The 14,327-nt window shown below is 39.3% G+C and overlaps 1 non-coding gene across 1 annotated transcript; it reads left to right on the forward strand.

Moving 5' to 3' along the window:
• Positions 1-8,820: 8,820 nt before the first annotated feature.
• LOC112700283 (small nucleolar RNA R71) lies at positions 8,821-8,928 on the forward strand. Its single transcript, XR_003153193.1, has one exon. It is a non-coding gene; the product is annotated as a small nucleolar RNA R71 (small nucleolar RNA).
• The last annotated feature ends 5,399 nt before the right edge of the window (positions 8,929-14,327 follow it).

The raw sequence follows: 14,327 nt of genomic DNA on the forward strand, positions 1-14,327 counted from the left end.
TATGAAAGCAGAGATTCAACAAGGACAAGCATCTCCATACGCTTATCTGAAATTCCCACCATTAATTTACATAAGTAGTTCTATCCTTTATTATTTAACCAAGTATCTCTTTATATTTCCCATAACCAATTATTATCCGCCTGACTGAGATTTACAAGATGACCATAGCTTGCTTTATACCAACAATCTCCGTAGGATCGACCCTTACTCACGTAAGGTATTACTTGGACGACCCAGTGCACTTGCTGGTTAGTTGTGCGGAGTTGTGACTAAGTGTAATTCACGTGTGAGAGCTACCAAACTATTGGAGCCATTGTTGATGATCACAAATTTTGCCCACCAATGTTGGAGCTTTATTTGGATTTTACTTTATTATAATGGAGCTTGTGAATATTATAAGGATTGGTTTGACAATTGATATTTTAAATTTGGCTCTCATATATATTTGGATTTATTAGTTGCATTCCTCTTTTAACTCACAATACTTGTAATCCACCTGTATTTGAGATTATCATTCACAATTGTCATCATACAAGTGCTCTTTAATCCAGCTTATTTTAAATTGATGCTTGACCTATGCTTCTCATACCTTTGCCAGCATGCTTTTCAAATCTTGCATCTAATTGATTTAATATGCCTTGCTATATTTCCATTGATGTCCTAATTGCATGTAGTCGCGACCATATATTTAAGACATTATCCCTTACCTTGGCATTGATTATCACTTGAACCTTCCTCCTCTTGGTTCTAGCTATTTGAATTACATGTCCCTTTCCTTTCTCCCTTTTTCAGGATGGCCACCAAAAAGGGTAACGAAAAAGCCTCTAACAAGCCACCGGCGAAGAGCAGAACGAAAGGAGCACCGGATGAGGAACCACAACCCCCGCCCACCTGCACATCTTAGTATGCACCGGAGACGGTGCAATCTTTAAGTGTGGGGAGGTCGATACCGACTTTCAAGGGTTAGTTACCTTCTTCTCAACACCAATATTCTATTTTCTTTGTCTGTTCATTGTTGCATTGCATAATAGATTGCATGTGTAGTTGATTGTTTGCATTTAAATACTACTTGGTTAAAAAATAATAAGTTTCTTCTAAAGACCCTATTTTTGAAAATTTTCACTAATTTAAAATCAAAATTTTTTGTGCTAAATTTGTTTGAAGTTGTATTTGGAACATAGTTAAAAGCTAGAACACACAACCAGTGAGATTTTGAGCTTATTTATATGGTTACATTATTAAACCATAATATTCTATTCTTGTGTGTTTTCTTCTCTATAACTGCAATCTAGATTTTGTTCCAGTCTATATGTCCATTATTTAGTATATTCATATGCTTGCATATGATTTAGGCCATTAATTGTATTTTTGCTCGCTTATCCCAAATAAACCTACCTTTTATGTCATCCTTGTTAGCCCCCTTGAGCCTTTTAACCCCCTTCTATTTCATAACCACATTACTAGCCTTAAGCAAAAAAATAAAATAAAAATTCCAAGTTGAATCCTTGGTTAGCTTAAGATAGATATTGTGCATAATTTAAGTGTGGGAAATTTTATGGGAACATGGGATGATAAAAAAAAGTAGGGAATTAAATTGAATAAGTTATTTGAAAATTTGGGAAGCATGCTCATGTGAAATTAAAATAATTAAATTACAATGTGCATTGATAAAAAAATTATTAAGTAATTAAATAAGGGGATACAAAAAAAATATTACCCCAAATGCAAAATAAAAAGAATAAATGCACATGGGACAAAATTCAAAAAAATAAGTTTGATACATGAGCATGTAATACAAAAGTGGGAAAAATTTGGGTAGCTAGGTAAAGCATTTTAAATTAAATAAAGTATGTATATGTTAGGTGAGATCTTAGACTAATCAAGAATCCACTTTGTTAGCTCACTTAGTCTTATATATATATCCTTACCTTTACCTCAGCCCCATTACAACCTTGGAAAGACCTCATGATGTTTGCATTGGTATGCTAAATATTTGTTGATTGGTTAGATGAAGAACAAGGTTTAGAAAGCATGACTAGGGAAGAGTAGAGTGATTGACACTAGACACTTGAGAGACTAGAGTGATACACACTACCAGTGAGGGTTCAATGCTTGATTCTATGTTCCCTGCTTTCATGAGCTATCTTCTTACAAGTTTACTTGTCTTTTATTGTGTGATTTGAATTAGTGGAATTTGATTCATGTTTGTCTTGGAGAACTTATTCACTTTTAACCAAGTAGGTAGAAACATTTTTCATGTAGTTGCATTCACATGGATAGGTTGCATTGCATACTCTCTATCATTCCTCTTCACTCCTTTATAGCATCTCTTGGGCTTAGCATGAGGACATGATAATGTTTAAGTGTGGGGAAGTTGATAAACCACTATTTTATGGTTTATCTTGTGCTCAATTGAGTGGTTTTTATCAAGCCTTTGCCCACTTATTCTTTTGATTTGCATGGTTTTACATTCTCCTTCCTGATTTTGTGCTATGATTGAAAACATGCTTCTTTAGCTTTTATTTTCTTTTATTTAAATCCTCTCTTATTACTGGTGGACAAAATTGTGATCACTACAACTTCGCACAACTAACCAGCAAGTGTACTGGGTCGTCCAAGTAATAAACCTTACGCGAGTAAGGGTCGATCCCACAGAGATTGTTGGTATGAAGCAAGCTATGGTCACCTTGTAAATCTCAGTCAGGCAAACTCAAATGGGTATAGTGATAAACGAATAAAACATAAAGATAAAGATAGAGATACTTATGTAATTCATTGGTAGGAATTTCAGATAAGCGTATGAAGATGCTTGTCCCTTCCGTCTCTCTGCTTTCCTACTGTCTTCATCCAATCCTTCCTACTCCTTTCCATGGCAAGCTTAAGCAAGGGTTTCACCGTTGTCAGTGGCTACCTCCCATCCTCTCAGTGGAAATGTTCAACGCACCCTGTCACGGCACGGCTATCCATCTGTCGGTTCTCGATCAGGCCGGAATAGAATCCAGTGATTCTTTTGCGTCTGTCACTAACGCCCCGCCCTCAGGAGTTTGAAGCACGTCACAGTCATTCAATCATTGAACCCTACTCAGAATACCACAGACAAGGTTAGACCTTCCGGATTCTCTTGAATGCCGCCATCAGTTCTAGCCTATACCACGAAGACTCTGATCTCACGGAATGGCTGGCTCGGTTGTCAGGCGAGCGCTCGTTTGTCAGGCGATCAACCATGCATCGTGTATCAGGAATCCAAGAGATATTCACCCAATCGAAGGTAGAACGGAGGTGGTCGTCAGTCACACGTTCATAGGTGAGAATGATGATGAGTGTCACGGATCATCACATTCATCAAGTTGAAGAACAAGTGATATCTTAGAACAAGAACAAGCGGAATTGAATAGAAGAACAATAGTAATTGCATTAATACTCGAGGTACAACAGAGCTCCACACCTTAATCTATGGTGTGTAGAAACTCCACCGTTGAAAATACATAAGAACAAGGTCTAGGCATAGCCGAATGGCCAGCCTCCCAATGATCTAAGATAGCATCAGAGCAAAGATAACTACCCAGATGTCCCAATACAATAGTAAAAGGTCCTACTTATAGAGAACTAGTAGCCTAAGGTTTACAAAGATGAGTAAATGACATAAAAATCCACTTCCGGGCCCACTTGGTGTGTGCTTGGGCTGAGAAATGAAGCATTTTCGTGTAGAGACTCTTCTTGGAGTTAAACGCCAGCTTTGGTGCCAGTTTGGGCGTTTAACTCCCATTCTTGTGCCAGTTCCGGCGTTTAACGCTGGGAATTCTGAGGGTGACTTTAAACGCCGGTTTGGGCCATCAAATCCTGGGCAAAGTATGGACTATCATATATTGCTGGAAAGCCCAGGATGTCTACTTTCCAACGCCGTTGAGAGCGCGCCAATTGGGCTTCTGTAGCTCCAGAAAATCCGTTTCGAGTACAGGGAGGTCAGAATCTAACAGCATCTGCAGTCCTTTTTAGTCTCTGAATCAGATTTTTGCTCAGGTCCCTCAATTTCAGCCAGAAAATACCTGAAATCACAGAAAAACACACAAATTCATAGTAAAGTCCAGAAAAGTGAATTTTAACTAAAAACTAATAAAAATATACTAAAAACTAACTAGATCATACTAAAAACATACTAAAAACAATGCCAAAAAGCGTACAAATTATCCGCTCATCACAACACCAAACTTAAATTGTTGCTTGTCCTCAAGCAACTGAAAATCAAATAAGATAAAAAGAAGAGAATATGCAATGAATTCCAAAAACATCTATGAAGATCAGTATTAATTAGATGAGTGGGGCTTTTAGCTTTTTGCCTCTGAATAGTTTTGGCATCTCACTCTATCCTTTGAAATTCAGAATGATTGGCTTCTTTAGGAACTTAGAATCCAGATAGTGTTATTGATTCTCCTAGTAAAGTATGATGATTCTTGAACATAGCTACTTATTGAGTCTTGGCCGTGGCCCAAAGCACTCTGTCTTCCAGTATTACCACCGGATACATACATGCCACAGACACATAATTGGGTGAACCTTTTCAGATTGTGACTCAGCTTTGCTAGAGTCCCCAACTAGAGGTGTCCAGGGTTCTTAAGCACACTCTTTTTGCCTTGGATCACAACTTTATTTCTTTTCTTTTTCTTTCTTTTCTTTTTTTTCTTTCGTTTTCTTTTCTTCCCTCTTTTTTTTTCGTTTTTCTCTCTTTTTTTTGTATTCACTGCTTTTTCTTGCTTCAAGAATCATTTTTATGATTTTTCAGATCCTCAGTAACATGTCTCCTTTTTCATCATTCTTTCAAGAGCCAACATTCATGAACCACAAATTCAAAAGACATATGCACTGTTTAAGCATACACTCAGAAAACAAAAATATTGCCACCACATCAAAATAATCAAACTGTTATAAAATTCAAAATTCATGCAATTCTTTCTTTTTCAATTAAGAACATTTTTCATTCAAGAAAGGTGATGGATTCATAGGACATTCATAACTTTAAGGCATAGATACTAAGACACTAATGATCACAAGACACAAGCATAGATAAACATAAGCACTAAAATTCGAAAAACAGGAAAATAAAGAACAAGGAAATTAAAGAACGGGTCCACCTTAGTGATGGCGGCTCTTTCTTCCTCTTGAAGATCCTATGGAGTGCTTGAGCTCCTCAATGTCTCTTCCTTGTCTTTGTTGCTCCTCTCTCATGATTCTTTGATCTTCTCTAATTTCATGGAGGATGATGGAGTGTTCTTGATGCTCCACCCTTAGTTGTCCCATGTTGGAACTCAATTCTCCTAGGGAGGTGTTTAGTTGCTCCCAATAGTTTTGTGGAGGAAAGTACATCCCTTGAGGTATCTCAGGGATCTCATGATGAGTGGGGTCTCTTGTGTGCTCCATCCTCTTCTTAGTGATGGGCTTGTCCTCATCAATAGGGATGTCTCCCTCTATGTCAACTCCAACCGAATAACAGAGGTGACAAATGAGATGAGGAAAGGCTAACCTTGCCAAGGTAGAGGACTTGTCCGCCACCTTATAAAGCTCTTGGGATATAACCTCATGAACTTCTATTTCTTCTCCAATCATGATGCTATGAATCATGATAGCCCGGTCTATAGTAACTTCGGACCGGTTGCTAGTGGGAATGATTGAGCGTTGGATAAACTCCAACTATCCTCTAGCCACGGGTTTGAGGTCATGCCTTCTCAATTGAACCGGCTTCTCTCTTGAATCTCTCTTCCATTGGGCGCCCTCTTCACAAATAACTGTGAGGACTTGGTCCAACCTTTGATCAAAGTTGACCCTTCTAGTGTAAAGATGTTCATCTCCTTGCATCATGGGCAAATTGAATGCCGACCTTACACTTTCCGGACTAAAATCCAAGTATTTCCCCCGAACCATAGTAAGCCAATTCTTTGGATCCGGGTTCACACTTTGATCATGGTTCTTGGTGATCCATGCATTGGCATAGAACTCTTGAACCATTAAGATTCCGACTTGTTGAATGGGGTTGGTAAGAACTTCCCAACCTCTTCTTCGGATCTCATGTCGGATCTCCGGATATTCACTCTTTTTGAGTAAAAAAGGGACCTCGGGGATCACCTTCTTCAAGGCCACAACTTCATAGAAGTGGTCTTGATGCACTCTTGAGATGAATCTCTCCATCTCCCATGACTCGGAGGTGGAAGCTTTTGCCTTCCCTTTCCTCTTTCTAGAGGTTTCTCCGGCCTTGGATGCCATAAATGGTTATGGAAAAACAAAAAGCAATGCTTTTACCACACCAAACTTAAAATGTTTGCTCGTCCTCGAGCAAAAGAAGAAAGAAGAGAGTAGAAGAAGAAGAAATGAGGAAGAAGGGAATGGCTTTGTATTCGGCCAAAGGGGAAGAAGTAGTGTTTAGGTTGTGTGAAAATGAAGGAGTGAAGATGGGTTTATATAGGAGAGGGGGAAGGGTAGGGTTCGGTCAATTGAGGGTGGGTTTGGGTGGGAAAGTGGTTTAAATTTGAATGGTAAGGTAGGTGGGGTTTTATGAAGGATGGATGTGAGTGGTGAAGAGAAAGATGGGATTTGATAGGTGAAGGGTTTTTGGGGAAGAGGTGTTGAGGTGATTGGTGAATGGGTGAAGAAGAGAGAGAGTGGTGGGGTAGGTGGGGATCCTGTGGGGTCCACAGATCCTGAGGTGTCAAGGAAAAGTCATCCCTGCACCAAATGGCATGCAAAAATGCGTTTTTAGCCATTTCTGGCGTTAAACGCTGGGCAGGTGCCCATATTTGGCGTTTAACGCCAGCTTCTTTCCCTTTTCTGGCGTTTAACTCCAGTCTGGTGCCCCTTTCTGGCATTAAACGCCCAGAATGGTGCCAGACTGGGCGTTAAACGCCCAACAGCTAGCCTTACTGGCGTTTAAACACCAGCACGCTCTCCTCCAGGGTGTGCTGATTTTCTTTCTGTTTTTCATTCTATTTTTGCTTTTTTCATTGATTTTGTGACTTCTCATGATCATCAACCTACAAAAGAACATAAAATAACAAAGAAAAATAGATAAGATATAACATTGGGTTGCCTCCCAACAAGCGCTTCTTTAATGTCAGTAGCTTGACAGAGGACTCTCATAGAGCCTCAGAAATGCTCAGAGCAATGTTGGAACCTCCCAACACCAAACTTAGAGTTTGAATGTGGGGGTTCAACACCAAACTTAGAGTTTGGTTGTGGCCTCCCAACACCAAACTTAGAGTTTGACTGTGGGGGCTCTGTTTGGCTCTGTTTTGAGAGAAGCTCTTCATGCTTCCTCTCCATGGTGACAGAGGGATATCCTTGAGCCTCAAACACAAAGGATTCTTCATTCACTTGAATGATCAACTCTCCTCTATCAACATCAATCACAGCCTTTGCTGTGGCTAGGAAGGGTCTGCCAAGGATGATGGATTCATCCATGCACTTCCCAATCTCTAGGACTATGAAATCAGTAGGGATGTAATGGTCTTCAACTTTTACCAGAACATCCTCTACAAGTCCATAAGCTTGTTTTCTTGAGTTGTCTGCCATCTCTAGTGAGATTTTTGCAGCTTGTACCTCAAAGATCCCTAGCTTCTCCATTAGAGAGAGAGGCATGAGGTTTACACTTGACCCTAAGTCACACAAGGCCTTCTTGAAGGTCATGGTGCCTATGGTACAAGGTATTGAAAACTTCCCAGGGTCCTGTCTCTTTTGAGGTAGTTTCTGCCTAGACAAGTCATCCAATTCTTTGGTGAGCAAAGGGGGTTCATCCTCCCAAGTCTCATTTCCAAATAACTTGTCATTTAGCTTCATGATTGCTCCAAGGTATTTAGCAACTTGCTCTTCAGTGACATACTCATCCTCTTCAGAGGAAGAATACTCATCAGAGCTCATGAATGGCAGAAGTAAGTCCAATGGAACCTCTATGGTCTCATTTTGAGCCTCAGATTCCCATGGTTCCTCATTGGGGAACTCATTGGAGACCAGTGGACGTCCATTGAGGTCTTCCTCAGTGGCGTTCACTGCCTCTTCCTCCTCTCCAAATTCAGCCATGTTGATGGCTTTGCACTCTCCTTTTGGATTTTCTTCTGTATTGCTTGGAAGAGTACTAGGAGGGAGTTCAGTAATTTTCTTGCTCAGCTGACCCACTTGTGCCTCCAAATTTCTAATGGAGGACCTTGTTTCAGTCATGAAACTTTGAGTGGTTTTGATTAGATCAGAGACCATGGTTGCTAAGTCAGAGGTATTCTGCTTAGAACTCTCTGTCTGTTGCTGAGAAGATGATGGAAAAGGCTTGCTATTGCTAAACCTGTTTCTTCCACCATTATTGTTATTGAAACCTTGTTGAGGTCTCTGTTGATCCTTCCATGAGAGATTTGGATGATTTCTCCATGAAGGATTATAGGTGTTTCCATAGGGTTCTCCCATGTAATTCACCTCTTCTATTGAAGGGTTCTTAGGATCATAAGCTTCTTCCTCAGATGAAGCTTCCTTAGTACTGCTTGGTGCATTTTGCATTCAAGACAGACTTTGAGAAATCATATTGACTTGTTGAGTCAATATTTTGTTCTGAGCCAATATGGCATTCAGAGTGTCAATCTCAAGAACTCCTTTCTTCTGACTAGTCCCATTGTTCACAGGATTTCTTTCAGAAGTGTACATAAATTGGTTATTTGCAACCATTTCAATCAGCTCTTGAGCTTCTGTAGGCGTCTTCTTCAGATGAAGAGATCCTCCAGCAGAGCTATCCAAAGACATCTTGGACAGTTCAGAGAGACCATCATAGAAAATACCTATGATGCTCCATTCAGAAAGCATATCAGAAGGACACTTTCTGATTAATTGTTTGTATCTTTCCCAAGCTTCATAGAGGGATTCTCTTTCCTTCTGTCTGAAGGTTTGGACTTCCACTCTAAGCTTACTCAATTTTTGAGGTGGAAAGAACTTTGCCAAGAAGGCATTGACTAACTTTTCCCAAGAGTCCAGGCTTTCTTTAGGTTGTGAGTCCAACCATGTCCTAGCTCTGTCTCTTACAGCAAAAGGGAATAGCATCAGTCTGTAGACCTCAGGGTCAACCCCATTAGTCTTGACAGTGTCACAGATTTGCAAGAATTCAGCTAAAAACTGATGAGGATCTTCCAATGGAAGTCCATGGAACTTGCAATTCTGTTGCATTAGAGAAACTAATTGAGGCTTAAGCTCAAAGTTGTTTGCTCCAATGGCAGGGATAGAGATTCTTCTCCCATAAAAGTCAGGAGTAGGTGCAGTAAAGTCACCCAGCACCTTCCTTGCATTGTTGGCATTGTTGTTGTTTTCGGCTGCCATAGGTTCTTCTTCTTTGAAGATTTCTGTTAGGTCCTCTACAGAGAGTTGTGCTTTGGCTTCTCTTAGCTTTCTCTTCAAGGTCCTTTCAGGTTCAGGATCAGCCTCAACAAGAATGCTTTTGTCTTTGCTCCTGCTCATAAGAAAGAGAAGGGAACAAGAAAATGTGGAATCCTCTATGTCACAGTATAGAGATTCCTTTAGGTGTCAGAGGAAAAGAAAAATAGAAGACAGAAGTAGAAAATTCGAACTTATCAAAGAAGATGGAGTTCGAATTTTGCATTAAGGAATAGTGTTAGTCCATAAATAGAAGGATGTGAGAAGAAGGGAAGTAATTTTCGAAATTTGAGTGAAATATTTTGAAAACATTTTTGAAAAACACTAATTGATTTTCGAAAATGAAAGTGGAAAAGAAATCAAGTGATTTTTGAAAAAGATTTTGAAATTAGAAATAAAAAAGATTTGATTGAAAACTATTTTGAAAAAGATGTGGTTAAGAAGATATGATTAGTTTTAAAAAGGTGTGATTGAGAAGATATGATTTGAAAAACATTTTTAAAAAGATTTGATTTTGAAAATTAATGACTTGGCTAACAAGAAAAGATATGATTCAAACATTAAACCTTTCTCAACAGAAAAGGCAACATACTTGAAATGTTGAATCAAATCATTGATTGATAGCAAGTATTTTTAAAAATAGAAGGAAATTGATTTTGAAAACATATGATTGAAAAGATATGATTTGAAAAAGATTTGATTTTGAAAAAGTTTGAAAACTGAAAAAAAATCTGCATTAAAAACAAAATCTTCCCTCTTGTGCCATCCTGGCGTTAAACGCCCAGAATGGTGCACATTCTGGCATTTAACGCCCAAAACTATACCCTTTTGGGGTTAAACGCCCAACCAGGTACCCTGGCTGGCGTTTAAACGCCAGTCTGTCCTTCTTCACTGGGCGTTTTGAACGCCCAGCTTTTTCTGTGTAATTCCTCTGCTGTATGTTCTGAATCTTCAATTCTCTGTATTATTGACTTGAGAAGACGCAAATTAAAAATATTTTTGGATTTTTAATAATAAGGAAAAATCAAAATGCAACAAGAATCAAATAACAATGCATGCAAGACACCAAACTTAGCAGTTTGTATACTACTGACACTAATGAGAATGCATATGAGACTCATAAACACTCAAGTCAAGAGAATTCAAAGATCAGAGTAAGAAATCATCAATAATCACTTGAAGATCCTTAAGACACATGAATGAATGCATGCAATTGACACCAAACTTAAAATTAGACTAGTGTCTCAACAAGAAACATAGAATATTTTTTTGTTTTTATGATTTTGTAAATTTTTTTGTGCTTTTTCGAAAATTAAGTGGAAAAAGATATCAAAGTTCTTAATGAGAATTCCAGGAATCAGTGCAATGCTAGTCTAAGACTCCGGTCCAGGAATTAGACATGGCTTCACAGCCAGCCAAGCTTTCAAAGAAAGCTTCGGTCCAAAACACTAGACATGGCCAATGGCCAGCCAAGCCTTAGCAGATCACTGCTCCAACAGCAAGATTGATAGAAATCAACAAGCTCTTGTGATGATAAGTTGAAACCTCGGTCCAATGAAATTAGACATGGCTTCACAGCCAGCCAGACTTCAACAAATCATCATGAAACTCTAGAATTCATTCATAAGAACTCTGAAGAAAAAAAAATACCTAATCTAAGCAACAAGATGAACCGTCAGTTGTCCAAACTCAACAATCCCCGGCAACGGCGCCAAAAACTTGGTGGACGAAATTGTGATCACTACAACTTCGCACAACTAACCAGCAAGTGTACTGGGTCGTCCAAGTAATAAACCTTACGCGAGTAAGGGTCGATCCCACAGAGATTGTTGGTATGAAGCAAGCTATGGTCACCTTGTAAATCTCAGTCAGGCAAACTCAAATGGGTATAGTGATAAACGAATAAAACATAAAGATAAAGATAGAGATACTTATGTAATTCATTGGTAGGAATTTCAGATAGGCGTATGAAGATGCTTGTCCCTTCCGTCTCTCTGCTTTCCTACTGTCTTCATCCAATCCTTCCTACTCCTTTCCATGGCAAGCTTAAGCAAGGGTTTCACCGTTGTCAGTGGCTACCTCCCATCCTCTCAGTGGAAATGTTCAATGCACCCTGTCACGGCACGGCTATCCATCTATCGCTTTTCGATCAGGCCGGAATAGAATCCAGTGATTCTTTTGCGTCTGTCACTAACGCCCCGCCCTCAGGAGTTTGAAGCACGTCACAGTCATTCAATCATTGAATCCTACTCAGAATACCACAGACAAGGTTAGACCTTCCGGATTCTCTTGAATGCCGCCATCAGTTCTAGCCTATACCACGAAGACTCTGATCTCACGGAATGGCTGGCTCGGTTGTCAGGCGAGCGCTCGTTTGTCAGGCGATCAACCATGCATCGTGTATCAGGAATCCAAGAGATATTCACCCAATCGAAGGTAGAACGGAGGTGGTCGTCAGTCACACGTTCATAGGTGAGAATGATGATGAGTGTCACGGATCATCACATTCATCAAGTTGAAGAACAAGTGATATCTTAGAACAAGAACAAGCGGAATTGAATAGAAGAACAATAGTAATTGCATTAATACTCGAGGTACAGCAGAGCTCCACACCTTAATCTATGGTGTGTAGAAACTCCACCGTTGAAAATACATAAGAACAAGGTCTAGGCATAGCCGAATGGCCAGCCTCCCAATGATCTAAGATAGCATCAGAGCAAAGATAACTACCCAGATGTCCCAATACAATAGTAAAAGGTCCTACTTATAGAGAACTAGTAGCCTAAGGTTTACAAAGATGAGTAAATGACATAAAAATCCACTTCCGGGCCCACTTGGTGTGTGCTTGGGCTGAGAAATGAAGCATTTTCGTGTAGAGACTCCTCTTGGAGTTAAACGCCAGCTTTGGTGCCAGTTTGGGCGTTTAACTCCCATTCTTGTGCCAGTTCCGGCGTTTAACGCTGGGAATTCTGAGGGTGACTTTGAACGCCGGTTTGGGCCATCAAATCTTGGGCAAAGTATGGACTATCATATATTGCTGGAAAGCCCAGGATGTCTACTTTCCAACGCCGTTAAGAGCGCGCCAATTGGGCTTCTGTAGCTCCAGAAAATCCGCTTCGAGTGCAGGGAGGTCAGAATCCAACAGCATCTGCAGTCCTTTTTAGTCTCTGAATCAGATTTTTGCTCCGGTCCCTCAATTTCAACCAGAAAATACCTGAAATCACAGAAAAACATAAAAACTCATAGTAAAGTCCAGAAAAGTGAATTTTAACTAAAAACTAATAAAAATATACTAAAAACTAACTAGATCATACTAAAAACAATGCCAAAAAGCGTACAAATTATCCGCTCATCAATTACCATTTGATGCCTTGATATGTGTGTTAAGTGATTTCAGAGATTATAGGGAAGGAATGGCTTAGAGGATGGAAAGGAAGCATGCAAAACCGGAAGGAATACAAGGAACTGAAGGAACTGCTAAAGTTGTCCAGCCTAACCTCTTGGTACCAAATCAACCATAATTTGAGCTACAAAAGTTCAAATGACGCGGTTCTAGTTGCATTGGAAAGCTAACATCTGGGGCTTCACAACGATATATAATTTACAATAGCTGCCCCGAAGTTAGGTGACGCAAACACGTGGATGACGCGCCCGCATCGCGTTTGCAAAATCTCAATCCACGCAAACACGTGGACGACGCTTCCCCGTCACTTTCCCGCGACCTGTACGTACCAGATTTTGAAATCAGTAATTTTTGGGCTGTTTCTGACCTAGTTTTTGGCCCAGAAAGCACAGATTAGAGGCTATAAAGTGGAGGAACCCATTCATTCAACATATACAACATACAACATACAGTCATACACAGTTTCATAATTTAGATGTAGTTTTTAGAGAGAGAGGTTCTCTCCTCTCTCTTAGGATTAGGATTAGCACTCTTCTTAAAGGACTTAAGAATATTTTTATCTTCTTCATCACAGGTTCAATGTTCTTTTTATTTATTTTCTCTTTTATTTTTTATGAACTTTTCATGTTAGGATTTTCTTAAATAATATAATTTGAGGTATTTCAGACTTATGATTGCTTTTCCTTATTTATAATTTAGATTTTTTACTATTGGTTTTGGTTGATTAATTAGTAACTCTTGAGTTGTCAAACTCATCGTGATTGATAATTATTATCTTTGCTGATTAATTTAGATTCCTATAACTCTAGTCTTTCCTTAAGGAGTTGACTAGGACTTTAGGTGTTAAATTAATTTGTCCACTTAACTGACCTTCATAGTTAGAGTTTGACTTAGTGGGAGCAAAAATATAATTCTCATCAGCATTGATAAGGATAACTAGGATAGGACTTCCAGTTTTCATACCTTGCCAAGAGTTTTATTAGTTATTAATTTATTAATTCCCTGCAATCTATTTCTCTTATTCAAACCTTTTTCAAAACCCCGAAATATACCTTTGCATAACCAATAATACTTCATACTTCCTTGCAATTTTTTGAGAAGACGACTCGAGGTTTAAATACTTCGGTTATCAATTCCAAATGGGGTTTGTTACTTGTGACAACCACACGTTTGTACAGAAGGATTTTCTGTTGGTTTAGAAGCTATACTTACAACGTGATTATATTTTTATATTTCTTTACCAATAGGAAATCCGATCCTCACGGACACCACACCAAAGGAAACGTCTCAACCAAACGGAGACAAGAACTAACCAAACACACAAATCCTAGAGGCACTTCAAGCTTAACAAGATCATCTCAAACAACTCAAAAAGGAGGCTGAGCACCAACGAGAAGCCGAGAAGGACCTTCGAAGGAAAATAGGCGGCATAAAAAGTTAGAGGACAAACTCTTAAAACTTGAAGCCGATCCAAAAGCCAGGACTACTCGACCCAGTCTTGAAGATAACCCCCACAAATATCAAGAGCCATTCACCA

The sequence above is a fragment of the Arachis hypogaea genome, chromosome 6, assembly GCF_003086295.3.
Source record: "Arachis hypogaea cultivar Tifrunner chromosome 6, arahy.Tifrunner.gnm2.J5K5, whole genome shotgun sequence".
In the NCBI taxonomy this organism is placed as follows: Eukaryota; Viridiplantae; Streptophyta; class Magnoliopsida; order Fabales; family Fabaceae; genus Arachis; species Arachis hypogaea.